Genomic DNA, 17,647 nt, shown 5'->3' with positions numbered 1-17,647 from the left:
CACCTCTCCATCAAATGTGGCTGAAATCAACCTCTAGGTTCAAAAGTCATGAGGCAAGGTGTTAGTCTCTCACGTACACACTCAGAACATGACTATCATCTCGTTTCCTTAAGGTTACACCAAAGACTGAACTTACAATAACACTGCATGTGTAACACCTGTGTACCTCAGCCACAGGAGACTCTGAGACTTGATGTGGATTTTCTGTAGCACTGCTGAAACAATTTTTTCCCAAACACAGTTGTACTGAGAGCATTTTCACTACTAACCCAGAGCAATCTGTTGTTAATACACACTGCTTCAAGAAGACAACTTCCTAAGGGATTGAATTTAACTGTAATGGCAACACACCCATGAGAAGTGACAACAAAACAGAGCAGTGACAGGCCATCACTGTGTTATGTTTACTTTTACAGAATGACATCACTGTAAACTGTAGATACACAGCACTGAATCAATATCTCCTCCTTTTCTTTTTTAAAATTTTGTCTCACATTTGCACACATAATTACACTATCCACTTTACCAGATGTTTTGCTCCTGTAATCTGTGTGAGTTCTCATTGTTCAGCAGGAGAACAAGGGACAGAACACCCCAACTGTGTCACAGTGGGATCAGGTTCAGAGTGAAATTAAATTTGCCTGTTATCCTCCCACTCCCTCCTGTGCTATGATGCATGTGCTCATTTCCACAATGCAAAAGGCAGTTCTCCCTGTATGGAAATCAATTTGATTGTAGGACTGTACAGACCTGTGCTGGAGGACTTAACTTTTCACAGTTTTTTACTCCAGAAGCATGAGCCAAGTCAAAATTCCTTTCTGTTTCCCTTCTATTTAAACCTTTTCATACAACTTTAGTGTTTGCCTGCATACAGATGTGCTGATTTCCAGCTGAAGAAACTTCAGCTCAAGACTGCTGATGCTACCAGAAGCTCTGTATGTCACAGTAGTAATTCTGACGTTTGAAAGCTTGTGTTTCTTTCTTTCAATGTGTATTTTTATTTATAAAATCATTAATTATAGCAAAAAAAGAACTCAAGACCTAATAAAATCTTGGAATGGAAACAAAACATTCACTTGACCAGAAGCAATTGCTTCATTACTATTTTCAGTTTAAGAACAACAATAATAAAACCTCCAGGTTGGTTTGGGCTTTTTTGTCCTGTGTACAGACAAATTTTTTTTCAGGATGCCAGCATTTTTCCCAGAACATGAAAATGGTTTCCCATCCCTTCTGAAACCACCTCTCCTGTATGTTTAAAGTTAAGCAGGTGCATAAAGCTCATTGATTTCCCTATGACCTGAGCACAAGTAGAATACCTTGATGAAATGCATTCAAAATGCTTTTTTACAAGAATCCCATGATTATGGAGTAGACAGGCTAAATCACAATGAAATGACTGATGAACAAGTTAGTCACCAGCTTTACAAAGAAAAAAAAAAAAGTCAGTGTAAATTCCAGAGGTCTTTTATAAGCTGTAATTAATTATGTGTTATTGGATTCTAGTTATTTTCAGGAAATGAAATGCTATAGTGCCCATAATCATGCATTTCATATGTCATTCACCTTTTAATTAAACTGGTCCTCTTGTAAGGTTATTGTTTTTCTGCACTGTGATCTCAGCTCCTCTACTCCCAAACTGGAGATCTTGTGTGTTGCTTTGTTCAGGTATACATAGGGAAAAGATGATGCCACTTTGCAGAGTATGTTTGGTATTTTGACATTGGATGAAACCCCAGTGTTTGGAAATCCTGTCTCAGAGGGGATAGAGTCCCAGGTGTGGACAACGTCAACTGAAGTTTTCAACTCTAATACAAAATGCAGCTGGACTTCTCCTTTGCTGTCAGCAGGACATGATAATCAAAATCTGAGCTAACAGAAACCTGTCAGGCGAATGAACAAGAAAGGTGGGGAATTTAAGCCCATTAACCTCACTGGTTCATGGAATAAACTTGGATAAGATAACACAGCTAGCAACTAGTTGCGAGTAGTCAGCTTTTGAAATCACTGTAGGCAGTCATATCCATAGTTGGTTCACAGCCTAAAAACTCAAGCTCTCAAACAGATATTGTTATCCTACCTTATCCATCACAATTGTTATTTGTGTTGCCAGCAACTGAAATGAGACCATGATTGCTCAACCATTGTGGTGTTTGTCATCAGACTATCATCTCAATGACACCAAATAACCTGATTTAAGAGTGCAAGCCTTTTCTTTCCTTACATGTTTAAATTAAGAAAAGTCCCCACTGGAGTGCAGGAGGATGACAAAAACATGGGAGAGTTGAATGATCACTGTATTGGTTTTGTCCGGCCAGGTTTTGGTAGCGGGGGGAGGGTTACAGGGGTGGTTTCTGTAAGAAGCTGCTGGAAGCTTCCCCTGTGTTCGAGAGAGAGCGAGCCCATACCAGCCAGCTCTAAGACGGACCCGCCGCTGGCCAAGGCCGAGCCAATCAGTGATAGTGGTAACGCCTCTGTGATAACATTTTTAAGAAGGAAAAAAAAGTTGGGATGGCGAGAAACAGCCACCACAGAGTGAGGAGTGAGAACATGTAAGAGAAACAAGCCTGCGGACACCAAGGTCAGTGAAGAAGGAGGGGGAGGAGATGCTCCAGGCGCCGGAGCAAAGATTCCCCTGCAGCCCGTGGTGAAGACCCTGGTGAGGCAGGCTGTCCCCCTGCAGTCCAGGGAGGTCCACGGTGGAGCAGATATCCACGTATAGCCCGTGGAGGACCCCACACCAGAGCAGGTGGGTTCCCGAAGGAGGCTGTGACCCCGTGGGAACCCCGCACTGGAGCAGGTTCCTGGCAGGACCTGCGGATCTGTGGAGAGAGGAGCCCACGGAGCAGGTTTTCTGGCAGGACTTGTGACCCCGTGGGGGACTCGCGCTGGAGCAGTGTGCTCCTGAAGGACTGCACACCGTGGAATGGACCCATGCTGGAGCAGTTTGTGAAGAACTGCAGCCCGTGGGAATGGCCCACGTTGGAGGAGTTCGTGGAGGACTGTCTCCCGTGGGTGGGACCCCACACTGGAGCAGGGGAAGAGTGTGATCAGCCCTCACCCTGAGGAGGTGAAGCGGCAGAAAATAACGTGTGATGACCATAAACCCCATCCCTGTCCCCCTGTGCCGCTGGGGGGGGTTTGGTGGTGATATCCGGGAGTGAAGTTGTGCCCGGGAAGAAGGGAGGGGTGGTGGGAAGGTGTTCTGAGATTTCGTTTTATTTCTCATTACCTTGCTCTGGTTGATTTGTAATAAATTGAGTTAATTTTCCCAAATTGAGTCTGTTTTGCCCGTGACGGTAATAGTGAATGATCTCTCCTGTCCTTATCTCGACCCGCAAGTCTTTTGTTATATTTTCTCTCCCCTGTCCAGCTGAGGATGGGGGAGTGATAGAATGGCTTTGGTGGGCACCTGGAGTTCAGCCAGGGTCAACCCATCACAATCGCTGATACATACAAAGAAATGTTTGACATCAAGGAGGTGTTAGATACGGGAGGCTTGATTTTTGTTTTATACTAGTAAGGGATATTGTTTTATGTTTTAGACAGCAGTAATCTTTAATATTAGCAGGGAATTTCCAGGCAGATGACAGATAGAATAAGTATGTGCAGTGAGGTGCTACCTAGAATTTGGGGAGGGTGTGGCATGTCCAATAATCACCAAAATACACCTGTTTTATCTCCTGCTGCAAACTGGCCTCACAAGTGAACAGATCACCTTTCTCTGCAAGACTCCTTGACAGCACTTAAAGGTCATGTAGTGCTGAAGTCTGGGCGGTTCAGGCCTAGTTATGATTTTGAGATACTTTGTTCAGCTGTTTCAAGTGCTCATACTAGAGGAAAAAAATCCAGCTTGCTGGTAGAGGCCCATTATAGCGAAGGAGAGAAATAGCATTGTGGGAACAGTGCCAGAAGAGGAGATTGGTGCTCATACAGATTTGGCCTGAGAATGTCAAGTAGCTTCCCTCATCTCCCCATCTATAATGTTGAAATGAGCGTTACCAGAATTAAAGGGATGCTATGAAGCTAAATCTACACAGGTTCTAAAGCCCTTAGAGGACTTCAGCTGGAAGGCATGACAGAAATGAAACACTTTTTTATTATTTTTCTCACTCACTCAACGAAATATCTGAGAGGAAAGCCAACATTTTATAGAACTTATAAAAACATGAGAAACCTGACTCATTTCCCATTTAGGTCAAAAGGAGTGTTCTCCAGTGGCTGCCATGTAAGCAAGATTTGGACTAAAAGGCCTATAACAATTCCTTATAAACAAGGTCCCTACAACAACTTACAAATAGATGGCTGCTATTTGCCTTGGCTTTCACCCATCTTTCAGCATGGAGACAAGAAGAGGAAGAAGATATTGAATCTGTCCAAAGATAAATGTCCGCATGCTAATTAATTTTCCTCTGTTAACATTGAGAGCAAGAACGATTGGTAGTTTTGTGGACTGGATTTTTTGTGCTCCTCAAGTAGAATCAGAAAGACAATGCACCACAGGCCCATCTCTGTCTACAAAGCAGCTCCTCAGCTCCAAAGAGATGAACACTTCAAGTCACTTCTCCACAGTATCTTGAAGTACCATACTTCCACCTCACAGTACTTAATTGTTTTAACTCACTTTAGCTGATTTTGGAAGTCTGGTGAACTAGAGGATATGTTTACATTTCAGATGCAAGTTTATTTCCCAAACATTGTTCTGCCAGCACTGGAAACAGAAGCCCTGCTTTCTGGAAGTAGGCCAGCCTCACAGTACTTGAACTCCATTCACAAAGTGCTAAAGGAAGTTCAGCCACTGCATATATTTGCTTTGAATAGCTTTGCTGCTGTTTCAGCTGGGAAAGACTCTACATGATTTGAGTATATATCAAATTAACATACTCTGTATTGTACTGAAAAGATACCACTGCCCAGTCACACGTATTGTTCTGCTGCATTATCTAGGGAGTTTTTCTGCCTGAAGAAATATTTGTGCCTCCTACTTAACTCCTACTTTCACTAACGCTAAAAATACCACTAGGTGTTATAACGGTATTAATTATTCCCTCTTCACCTCCATCACTCAACTACCAACACAACAACGCAGCATCTCAGCATGGAATGCACATTGCCTACACAGAACGGTATCCTCAAGAATCCTCCAAACACCTCCTGACATAAAAATGTCAGAACAGCTCCCCTGGATCACACCAAAGTCCACCTAGCTCAGTTCCCTGAGTCAGTGTGGTGGAAAGGTGACAGACAGCACTCAGGGAAGGCCCCGCCAGGGAAAGCACTCACAGCAGAGTAGGCAGCTGGGTTCAATCATCTGTGGGAGGAGCAGCAGAGCCAAGGCTGGAGGCAGAGGTGAATGAGTGGGGACATTTACATGCTGCCACTTAGTGGGAATAGTCCTGAGAAGTGCTCCTTCTCCCAGAAAACAACACGATCACTGGGATGCTGACCCAGCAGCTACAGGGAACGTGGCAGGGGTTGAAAGAGCCCTGGGAGAAGAACAGCTTCCAACCTCCTGGGTGAAGACAAGCAAAACTAGCCCTCCACAGAAAATGAGGAGGTGAGCAGGACCAGACCCAGCTCATGAAACCCAAAGGCTTTCCACCACTTCTACCTCCTGTCCTCTCCTCTCCTTCTACCTTGCTTGGGTGTAACCATACCACTCAGTGTTACTCACACAATATTTTTGTTAAATAACTGCAATTTAAATGAAAGTCACTGAGAGCCAGCAGCTTAGAAAAAGGATAAAAATAGGGTAAGCATGCGATGGTGTTTCCATGGAATACTGCCCAGCCTTGAAAAAGCAGGAGCTCAGCAGCAGAATCTCTGGGCTTAGGACCCCTTGATGAGTATGCTTTCTTTCATGAATTTACCTAGTCTCTTCTCAGGCCTGTGTAGGTACCTAAACACATTTTAGAATAAGTCTGTGTGACTAGTCATAACACATGGAGGCTAAGTAACCCTTTTTAAAAAAAAATCATTCCTTTCTGCACCCTGAACTGCGAAACATGTCCCAGATAGGTCTCCCCTCATCAGGGTAAACCACATACAGACCTCTAATATCATAGCAGGCAGAGACAGGCACTCACTGGGATATCACTGCACAACACAGTCTGGCTCTACCCACAGGTCAGTTGCCTCCTCCAGCTTCTATGATTCTCTGTAGTAACATAATTTTTACTTCAATTTGAGATAAGACATACAGGAATGCCTTCACTGGTAATAAAAACATACTCTGAAGCAAAACAAAAATATCTTATTAAAAATGTTTCAAGATTTCTGACCTGCATTCTGGTTTTCCTATACTTAGTTAAAAATTAAGTCTGCCTGTGAATTTTGCTACTTTAATGATTCATGACTACAGAATGTGTCTTGAACGTAGGGGACAGAAAAGGATTAGTGATGAAAAGGAAAACATACATAACATTTTTCAGTGTCTTAAGTTTTAATCACCAGGAAACAAAAAATAAATGAGCTATGGGCATTGTATAATTGCAATAAATTTTGAGAAATGAGTAGTGTCCAGAGAAACCCAATTAAGTTTAATAATTTTGTGCATCAGAGACTGGGAGGAGGGGGGAGGGGGATAAATCTAACAAGTTCCTGATGAATATAAAGTTTTCAAGTGCAGAAAACAATGTTTAAATTAATATGACACACGGTGATACTTCTGGCTGCCTTTCTAATTGATTCTTCTTGTTAAATCAAGAGGAACTTGTGCACAATAAGCAGATTGCTGAGAGGCTATCCCCTACACAGAGGTAACAGTTAACTTTAGCCAGGCACGCAGTGGCTTATTCATAAAAGAACAGTCTTTTTTTTTAATTTAGTGGGGCTTTGCTCATGGGTTTTCTAGTTTAAGACCCAATGTAACAGCAAGCAAAGACCAAAGGATCACAGTACTCTCCAAAACTCCTAGTCACCAAAAAATTTAACTACTGTTTGGCTCACATACCTTACTTTTCCCTCCAAGTAAACCTGGAGCAAATGCTCACAATGCATTAAAGGACAAAGTCAGGTACCTTCCTCTTTTCACTGATTAATCCTTATACCCATCACAGTAAGTATCAAGCCAACAAAAAAGAGTGGCTTGTATTAAAGCATTATCCAAGCCAAGGAATTCTTGAAATACCCATTGCCAAATGTGAAGCGTTTGATTTCATTAGGTTCCACATCAGAGCCCTGATTTTTAAATCACCTCTGAACTGAAAACCCAAATAAGAGGGCATGAGAGGAGCCTAGACATATAAAACAATATGATCCCCTTACATAGAGATAGATAAGGAACTTCTGACCTCCACTCTACAAAGTTTGTCTTTAGTATTAAAATGAGCAGGTCCAATTGGCTAATTCTTTTAGCTAGTCTCCTAGCTCTCCAGAGTTTATTTTTTTGTTATTAAAAATAAAGCAAATTTCTATCTTTTGGAATTCTGATTATCATAAATAAAAGCAGAGTGTAACAATTCAGGGGTGTCAAGAACACATCTGGAATATTAGTCAGAAACAAAGTGCCCTGTTCAACTCAGTGAGGTGTCCAATGGTGATAAATTATATGTCAGCACTCATGATCGTTTCATTCCTTGTACAGCAAAGGGAAGGAAACTCAGATATCATGAGACCAGAACTGACAATCAGGAAATCCTGTCAAGTTTTATCATTCTATCTGCCCCATTTACTGTCCCTAGTAACACAAATTGACACTGAACACAGAGTGGAAGATCATTTGCTGTAACATTACTTGGGAAAGTAACACTGACATTTAATTTTACTCCGGGCAAGTGCAGGAGCTTGGCAGAGCTCAAGGATATGGCACCTTCACAGAAGAGAACCATGTTTGTGGGCATGGAAAACTACACAAAGGTATTTTGGACATCTGTAGTATCCAGCAGGTACTACATCTCATTTCAGCAACTGAGGTAGAAATTCTTCATATAGGGGAATAAACCTTGAAGAAGATTCTTCTTCCTTTCCTCAACTTGTAAAAAATTTCCCATCTAGAGAATGCATTTGGTCCTTCTGGAGTACTTTGCTTTTTTTCTAACACATCTGTGAGAATATACCGCCACACACACTAGTGAATTATGATCAAAAGTATAAAAACAGAGTAAGTTTGCTTTATTTTTCCCACTTTACAGAAGAAACAGCTGAGACCATCCTTTCAGCAGAGTACAACACGCTACTCTTCTCACCTTGCAGCTCATCAAACCACTTTTTTAGCTGAATTTCACCAATAAATCAGTGCATATCATTAGTTAATTACTCTTCTAAGAGAGATTAATGACAAAGTTACTAGACCAAACCTGTAATTCAAACTGGCCTACTTCAAGATTTATCAACAATCTTTTCAAGAAAAAAACAACTATGGCAATCTGGAGTTAAACTCCAACAATTTATGTCACAGTAAGAAATCAGAAAGTTGAAGGACCAGGAAATAGTAAACCATTACACTTGGGTGCATCCTAGAGGCCTCCCAAGCCACAGTCAGTCCATATTGAGTGTTGTCCCCTGACACCAGAGTTGCAGAAGAAATGAGCCCACCCCTTCAAAACCTGGAAGGCTTGTTATCTTAACAAAGAAAGAGAGGCTCATTCTTTTAGCCATGATTGTTCAAAGTTGCATCACTGTCGACCCCATAATAAATTTAATTTTATCAGTTCAGGTCCTTGCATAGTCTTGCTGCTTCTTGATTCAAAGTTTTTCAAAAGGGTTTACAAGCAAAATTAATTTCAAAAACTGTTAAAAAGGGTGTAAAACAGGTTGTGAGGAGGTGCAGCTGCTCCAAGCACTGGAAAAGAGGTCATGAAGTTTTCCTGACCTATGTGGGAAATAGCTCTAGACCAGAATGGTGATAGTGATTAAAAGAGGACAAAGAACGTGTCTTCTAAACATCAAGTCCTCTTCACATCTCAAAGAACACGATGCTTTATTTCTACTTATCTGTTTATGAAATGCTCCAGGTGAAGCAAGTATCATAAAAAAATTTTAAAAAATCATACAATAAAAAGTATGTTGATGGTGGCATCTGAACAAAACATTCATTGACTTAGAAGAAATCAACAGGAATCTTTCTTTAAAAGAAAAATCAAGTTATCTTTCCACTGAATTGTGCTTTATATCTAATGTTAGCAATGGAGTCCACGTTACTCCTCCATACCCAAGTCATGTCCTTTTTTTTGCATTTGCATCAGAGAAACAAAAATTGTTAAGCATCTTAATATCTAGCTATTCAAGATCCGTGAGTTCAGACTGCATTTAGGTGCTATTTTGAGCAAACTTGTATATTTAGGAGACTTTATATCATTACAGCTAATTAAAAATAAGATTTTGAAGGACCATAGGGTTCTCTTCGTGTGTGTGAGGGTCCAGAGCTGAGAAGAAAGAGGATGTCTGGTCAGTTTAGGATGCTAACAATGGGAAGAAGAAAAAAGTGGAACTGATTTCTTTATGGTGGAACATGGGCAAGGTATGCTGTGGTTTTTCTCAGCTAAAATTGGAGACATTACCTTAACTATTCTTTTCTTTTATGGTCTGTGTTAATTATTTGGCATATAGGACAAACTTCTTTTTTGCATGCAGGTTCAAATGCACAACAAGAGGGGAAGTTCTCCATTGTTCAGCAAATTCTCTGCTTCCTATTGTTGTTCAGTGCTGGATTTTAATTGTGCAAGTTACAGTATCTTAACCATTTTTCACTTCTCCTTTTATTTTATAGCTTCTGTTATGTGTTACAGAAAATGTTCCTTTCACTGAAGTAGCAGCATACCAGCAGCTTCTGAAACTGCAAGATAAGAATTCTCACCTGACTACTCATAACAAATGAGACATGCCTTGCAGAACTCACCCATTTTATTCCAGGAAGAGAAAATGTGTGCACTGGGAGACAGAAACAGAAATGAGAAATGCCGGGTGACCTTGGGCAAGTCACTTCACTTCTTTGTTTCTCTTTGCTGCTGTTTTCTGTGCTACCTTTGGTCTGTCTTGTCCAATTAAAGAAATCTGAAGCAGAATTGCTCTTTGCATTGTCAGCATATCTAGCCAATAAGGTGCTGACCTCACTTGGATACAATAGTAATAATAACCATGACAAAAATTTACAAGTGATGCCCTGTATTTCTAGTACTCTGGCTAAGAAGTGTTTCAATAACTTATTAAAGCACATGTGTAAGTTCTCCTATACAATGGGAAGCTGCTCTTAATTCATCAGCTTTAATAGAATTTAAAAGCTTAGATTTTCATCCTGACGGTTTCTTCTGGAAGGCTGTTGCAGAAGTCTACTGCTCCATTGGTCTGAGAAAAGCTCTTCTAATTACAAACCCAAATGCACTCTTGGACAACTCTCACCCTTCTCTCATAGACCAGCAAGGTCTTCTCCTCTAATGTTCATGCCTGTGCTGAATTTAGAGACAAATCACAACTCTTCCAGACCTATGTTTTACTAGGTGAAGGAGGCTAAACTCTCATCTGAGTTACCTGTTAAGCCTACATTAGAAGCTCTGCTTTGAGCTCTAATCCATCACCTATGCAATCATTATAACCTAATTCTGGACTTAAGATCCTATTAAACTCGGTTAAAAAAACTTTCAGTTCTCTATGGCCAGACTGGCAGGGTGACCAACCCTGGGTCTCCATACGCTTCTCCCCAAAACAGAAGAAAGGGAAGTGTGTCCTTGCTCCTGAAATCCATTGCTCAGTGCTGTCCTTACCTGTCAGCACTCGGCACCCATCCCAGGAAGGGAGTAGAGAGAACAAGCTCCCCTTTCAGGATATGCTCTCTTCCTTCCAGCTTGGGATTGTCTGCATATATCTGTGTAACTATGTTTAACTGGGTCTAGGATACAGAAGTTGTTGGGACTAATGGCATAAAAAAAGCACAAAGAGCCAAGAAAGAAACTTCAGCTTAGAAGAAAATACTGTAACACATTATATATTTGTAGTAGGAAGGATGACTTTCAAATGCTCATTGGAAGGAAACGTATAATAAGATCTTTTCTTTCTCTACCCTTTCTATTGAAAGCATATCACTTTCAAACATCCTAATTTTGCTGGGTGAAAATGTATGCCTTCTTTAATACAGATAAGTCATTTGCCATACATAAGCCTTGTTAATTTAGGATTAATGTTGCTGAAGTAATTAAAGTGACCTTATGCAAAACACATGACTATAGCTTCATACTGAAGTCCTACTGGTTATCTGTAGGGCTAACTTCAGTCCAGTGGTATTAACAGTTGGGTTGGCTTTAGCTTTACAGCTTCAGAGGTCTCCAAAACCCACTTTAAAATAAAGGTCTCCCGTTAAACCTTCCAAAGACAAATGAATGTCAGTCGATTGTTCCCAGCAGCTGTGAGAAGTACAAACTCTTCAGTAAAGCTTGAAGAGTCAAAGATCACAGACAGAAACTAAGGATGCAGAAATCAGGGTATGTTCCCCTCTAATTTCAACAGCCACCAAAAAAGGTAAACAGAAATGAGCCAGTGGGTAGAGGTGGCACTTAAATTGCTATCAGATAGGTATTGTCACATGCATTAACTTTGAATTTGGAATGAGCTTCTTTGTCTCTAAACAAAAGCCCAAAATAACTCTCCCCTATACTGCAGAACAGCACTTTTAGTATGAGAGAGAATTGTTTAGCAAGCAACTGCTGCCAGATTAATAATTTATCAAGTACAAACTATGGTTATTTTCATATGGTTTCTCTAGTAAAAAAAAAAATCTGCTGGGAAATTTACATAAAAAGAAACTTCATAGGAAACCAAATGTTACTGTATGGGCAAGAATATAAAGTATAAAAGGTTGGTTTTTATGACAACACTTTGGGTTGGTGGTCATTTAAAATGCTTTTCATGCACACAGCTAAAGATCAAAGTATTAATGGAGACAATTACAGAGCACAACTTGAGAGCACCATAGCAATCAGTTGCTAAGGCTAGAAAGTTTATTGTAAAATAGTGTTCACACAGATAAAGCCCTAATGATTTTCATATTGCAAACTATTTTGACCTCCCAGGCCACTACCTAGGATTACCATATCTTTCCATAGGAACAGGATCACTGTTTCAAAGAATTTCCTCTGGAAGATACAAACATCAGCTTTGTCCACTTCTGCAGCTGACACAAAGAAGTCCATTCAATAAAATACTTACTTTATTTGCATATGGTTTCCAAGGACTTTGTTCCAAAACAGCTCACAGTATAACAAGTGTCATCTGCTTTTCTCCTGTTCATTAAATCTGTATTCATTCACTGCACACAGCACCTTTGTTCACCTTCTTGATATCAACAAAGCTAAAGAGGGATGGACTGACCTCAAAAGGAGCCTACATTATTATAAATTTCAAAGCAGGGGTATTTCAAAGACTATTGCCTAGGGTCACTTCTGACACAAATTCCAGACATTCACGTTGAATTTTTTAAGACACTGCTATTCAGTCAAAACCAAGTTCAAAAGAAGCATCCCGTTATGTGATATGTATGCTATTTCTGATACAGAAGTCACTATTAAAAGAAATGTACCCAGAAATGCACTACAGAACAAGAACCAGCATTGTACAGTTTTGCAATTAAAAGGAAAAAAAGGAAAAGGGGGTTTCATCTTTGCTAGCAGTTGCCTGTATAGATCAACGGAAACAGAGTATCTGAGTTATGGGATACTGAGTACCTAGCACCTGACTGGCTACAGAAATGGAGATGAAAGCAGAATAAATCCTAGCTGCACAAAGTTCACTGCTTAGAAGAATGATATTTGTGAAAAGCATATTTTTGAACACATACATTGCAGCATCTATCAAAATAGTGCTGTTGAAGTAGAGATATCTTCTCCCCACATGCACACATACACCCTCCGCACAATCCAGAGCTCCTGCTTACGGCACTTAACCGACGGCTGCCCCAGGTCCAGAGCAAAACAAAACAACCTTTCTCCAGTGAGCAGTTTCAGATCTCTATTTGAAATTCTCTGCCCAGGTTTACAGTCATCCATTGCACTGTACTACAGTCCAGGAGTAGATCCTTATACTGTAACAATCATTCCCAGTCCCCTTCAAATTCTTTATTAACACAGACATAATTAAACTGCTAAAACATAAAAACACAGGCTGCTTTCTCACTTACAAATTCCCCTGAAGTATCTTGCAAAAATTGCTGCCCACAGAGAACAGTACGCTTGCTTTTCTTTTTTGTTTCTCCCCTCCACCATCTGACTTTAACACACAAGACATGTAACAATGCCTGGGGCATCATTCCTGACTCCAGGAGTCTCCAGGCAATCTGCAGCCTCTGTGGTTGTGTTACAGGTGAGAGATGAGCAATAATAAAGAAGCATTACAGTGCAGAACCTATGGGAATTTTGCAAAGAGATCAAGTAAATAACTTTCATCAGAAGCTTTAGAAGGAAAAAAACCTCCCTACGAAGCTTCATCTCATCAGATTTCAGGCTTGAATAAAACGTTCACAGTGAAACCAAAGCCTCCCCAAAGCTCATCTGGGTTTGCAGTTTTGCTACTAAGTCATAACTCAGCCAAGACTGGTTGAAAGCCCAAATGTATGTGAAAACATTTGGACCCACTTTCAAAGGACCCTGAGCTGATGGATGATCTTGTGCCTAAGTTTTGGTGAAACTTCATTGTGTATGGTTTGAACCGTTCAAAGATGGTAGTGAAATTACTTGATATACACTTGATTGTACCCAATATATTTATACAGCTGTAAGGCCTTAAAGGTGGATATTGCTGGTAACATGAGGCTGAATTGCTTCGTATTTTCCTGTAAGTATATTATTTTTTTACTTTTATTGCAGTGTCACATAAGAGGTCACAGGTCAGGATCCTATTATTTTAGGCACCGCAAAAGCACCACCGTGAGTCCCTGCCTCACATAATTTTTAGTTTAAGTTGTGGAAGAACAGGATGTCTTTTAGAGTAAATAATGCTAAATAAGTAGGCATTTCAATAATTCTCCATTTGGTCAGAAAGTGCTATTGCTATTGTAAACCTATTCAACATGGATCAGTGTCTTATAAATGAGAGTGTTTGGGGGTTTTTGATTTGCATTGGAAAGCTTAAAATGTAAGCAGGTATCTTGGTATGTTTTGCTCCGTTCTCCTTACAAAGCTTTGTTAAACATTGTTTTGATTGCGCAATGCAAAAAAGAGTTTTAAAAAATGTATAGAAGTAGAATTCATTTTGAAAAAGAACTGGTGAAAGTTTGGGGGGGGGGGGTGTCCTCCCCCTTTTGTTTATCTGCCTTATGATTTTTAAGGTGTTTGAAATAAAACTTCAACATATAACATTGCCTAGTGAATACTGGCTCATCTTTCACGAGATGAATGTGCTGACAACAACATAACCTCCCTTGACAGAAATAGGTGTGCAACAAGTCCCTAGAAATCATACTGCAAATATATCCCTAAGAATCCTTCAGATTTCCTAAAGTAGAGTGGAAAGTAGAGATATGCTTAAAATCCCAAAAGTAATGTGTATTGTCAGCAAACAGGCTAAACTGCTGCTTCATGGGTAATGCAGGTAAAGTGCCCTTAAAATGACTGTACCAGCAGCAAAAAAAGTAGCAATTTTTATGAGTTATGCCACATCACATCAAAACAGATCAGATGATGCATTTTGTGGGGTTGTTTCACACATGACCTTACAAAATCATGTCAAATGATGGATAAGACGATTTCTCAGGAAGCAGTATGCTCCAGGTAAAGCCAGGATTAAAGTGAAGGGCCACCTTCAACAAAGTAAGAAATATGTGGCAGGATGAGATACCTTTTTCATTCGTCACTCAAGCATGCCAGTGCGTTGATAAATGGTAAAAAAAAGGATACAAAATAAGAGGAGTAATCAGAAGAGTCATCGAAACAGAAAATATCTGTCCTTTTTCCTCAGTTTGGCTTGGAGTGGAAACAAGCTCAAACCAAAGAAAATGTTGTCTATATACTACTAAATTATTGTAAATGGTAGCTGTAGATTTAGAACAGCCTATGGTTATAACCTTTACACCAAAGACAAACTCTACAATAGGAGTAGGGCAAAGTTTGTAGGAAGTTGGTCCATTTTCATTAGACAAATATAGTCCATAAAAAACATACAAGTTTCAGGACACAAGCTGCCTCATACAAGTGATTCAGACCTCCATCCAACTTTCACTCCCTTTTAGGCCCTACAGCATAATGCCCTTCAAAAGTACACTTCAGTCTGAGTTAGTGAAGTTTAAAGGCAAAAAAAAAAAAATCCTTAAATTTAAAACACTAAACAAGAAATGGTGGCCTTTTCTTCAGACTATGACCTAACAACAAACACCTGGGCTGTTTTAACTACCAAAGCCATGCAAATTTAATTATTGTTCTAAAAATTAGCATCTCTCTCCATTTCAGTACACAAGGGCAATATCCCCTTCTAGTTCTGTGAACCAACAGCTAATTATCTCCCTGCAAGTGGAAACAACAAACTCTTTTAGTTGGACAAAATTGTGTTTTCATACAATGGAATGCAAGCATAAATCTAACATCTGAGAAAAGCAAATTCAACCTAATAAAACACTGAAGGAACAAGGGCTGAAGTTTAAACAAGTGCTCCTCACTCAGTCATTGCGATATACTGTCATCATTCAATCTAACATGATGATGTTGCCAAGATGAAGCACCATTTTACCAGCAATTACCTCTGTTAGAGGACCAAACCATTTCAAACTTCTTACAGTTTCCCATCTTTAAGGTACCACATTTTAAGACTAGATTTTTAACAAGAATAATAGACGTGCACAGGAGCCTAGAACCTGAAATGTTCCCTTCACATCCTTTCCACAGATCAGCAGCTGAGGAGGAGAGGTTGACAGGGACAGGGGAAAGGCAGACCCTGGATTATATATATCCTTTCACTAGACATGAAGGGGCACATTCACATTTGGGGCTGTGACAGGACATTCATCATCCTGCTCCTTCTCCTGGAGAGAAAGGAGAGCCAATAATTGCTAGTAAAAGGAGTATCTTAGAGCACAAGGAGCTACCGCTCAAGGTGCAGGTGACACATGTCTTCTTACTCAAGGTATGATCTAACCCATAGTATTGACTCTAGTCCTATTTACCTTCCAGAATGACACAGGTGATTCTTGCTCAAGTATGCAGAAAACTATATGCCATACCACCAATGCCTTACGACACTAATGTTGGCAACAGTAACACTTGTAAATGCAATGTTGGCTATCAACTCAGAGTAAGCAAAACCAAATTAATTGCATGTAATACACACACATGCACGCATGCACACAGAGCCCTGTGATTACAATGACACATGTATTGGACAGATGTGTTTGTTTCCCCAAAGGAGACAGTAACCCAAGACAGCTATTAAAAACACAGAGGAGCCAATTATCTTTTTATTATTTTCTACACTAGGGCCTTTTCCATTGCTGTACCAGGTCTGTTTCATCTGAATGCACATGGAAACTGAAAATACTTACCTGCTCCTCGGTGCCAAGGTGAATTTAATCAGAAAACTAATTGCTTTCATTTTTCTGTTATAAACTGTTCAATTTGCTGTAGAGATTACCAGTGTGAAAATTTTCTGCCAGCAGTGAAGTCCAAAAGGAAATGGTCTGTGTTGTTTCTTAGAAGAAAATTGCCTTTAGAAAAATCCTATTTCTTTGCTAGAGTATCAAGAAGAGAAGTGGTTGAAGAAAGAGACGTATAGCTTTTGAGATTAATCATTATGATGAAAGAGAGAAAAGCTGAAGGCTATAAAAGATCTCCATAGTCTACCACCACTTATTATCCAATAATTACACCAGTAGCTGCCATCTTTACTGTTTCTATGTAGATTCTCTCCCTGCCAACCTTGGCCCCAAAGAACTGATGTATAATATCCAGCTCTCTGCTCAGAAGTCTTAAACTGCTGGCAGCTGCAAGAAACATGAACTACAACCAAAATACCATACTAACCTATTTTCAAACACCTTAGCCACCCATGGAATATTCACTGTTTAACAAATAAGTAAGAATTGCTGAAAACAATTATTTGAAGTAAAGTGCTGATCGTTTTTAACCTTAGAGTCAGCATTTGATAAAGCCTTAGAAAAATGCACTCATGTGTCATGGTATCTCATTATTTCTTTTGATGTGTTATCACATCTTTATGGAGTGATGCTGGTTTCAGTCATGAAATGTAGATTTGGAACATAGTGTGTCTGCTTGAATACAAGCTGAGCATACACAGCACATATAAATAATTCTAGTGCTAGCACTTTGGGAAAGGATTTGAGATGACATTTGTAGAAAAGCACTGAAGTCTATAATGTTGCATTCAAACATATGATTTTCACAGCTTTATAATTTCCTTGAAGTCTTTCTTTCCTAATATATTTTGTTACCTACCATGTGGAAGATAGTGATCATTAAACTGTGTCTTAAGGAAGCCCACACAGCCTGTAGAACCTGTCAATAGGTGTCTCTGAAAGAGTTAGGAGCCCCCAGATCTCACATCAGCAGTTCCACTGGACACTGAATAACAAGGGCATGTCTCACAGGGCTTCTAGAATACCAGTGATTCAGGAGGGACAATCACACCACTTAGACTCACATTTTGTAAAACAAACAACACTGGATTTCACTCAGAGAAGCCACTGTTAAATGCCGGGATTCATGCTCACTTTCTAGAA

The sequence above is a fragment of the Accipiter gentilis genome, chromosome 33 (assembly GCF_929443795.1).
Source record: "Accipiter gentilis chromosome 33, bAccGen1.1, whole genome shotgun sequence".
NCBI classification, from domain to species: domain Eukaryota; kingdom Metazoa; phylum Chordata; class Aves; order Accipitriformes; family Accipitridae; genus Astur; species Astur gentilis.
The sequence above is the reverse complement of the archived record's forward strand: the minus strand, read 5'-3'. Positions refer to the sequence as shown.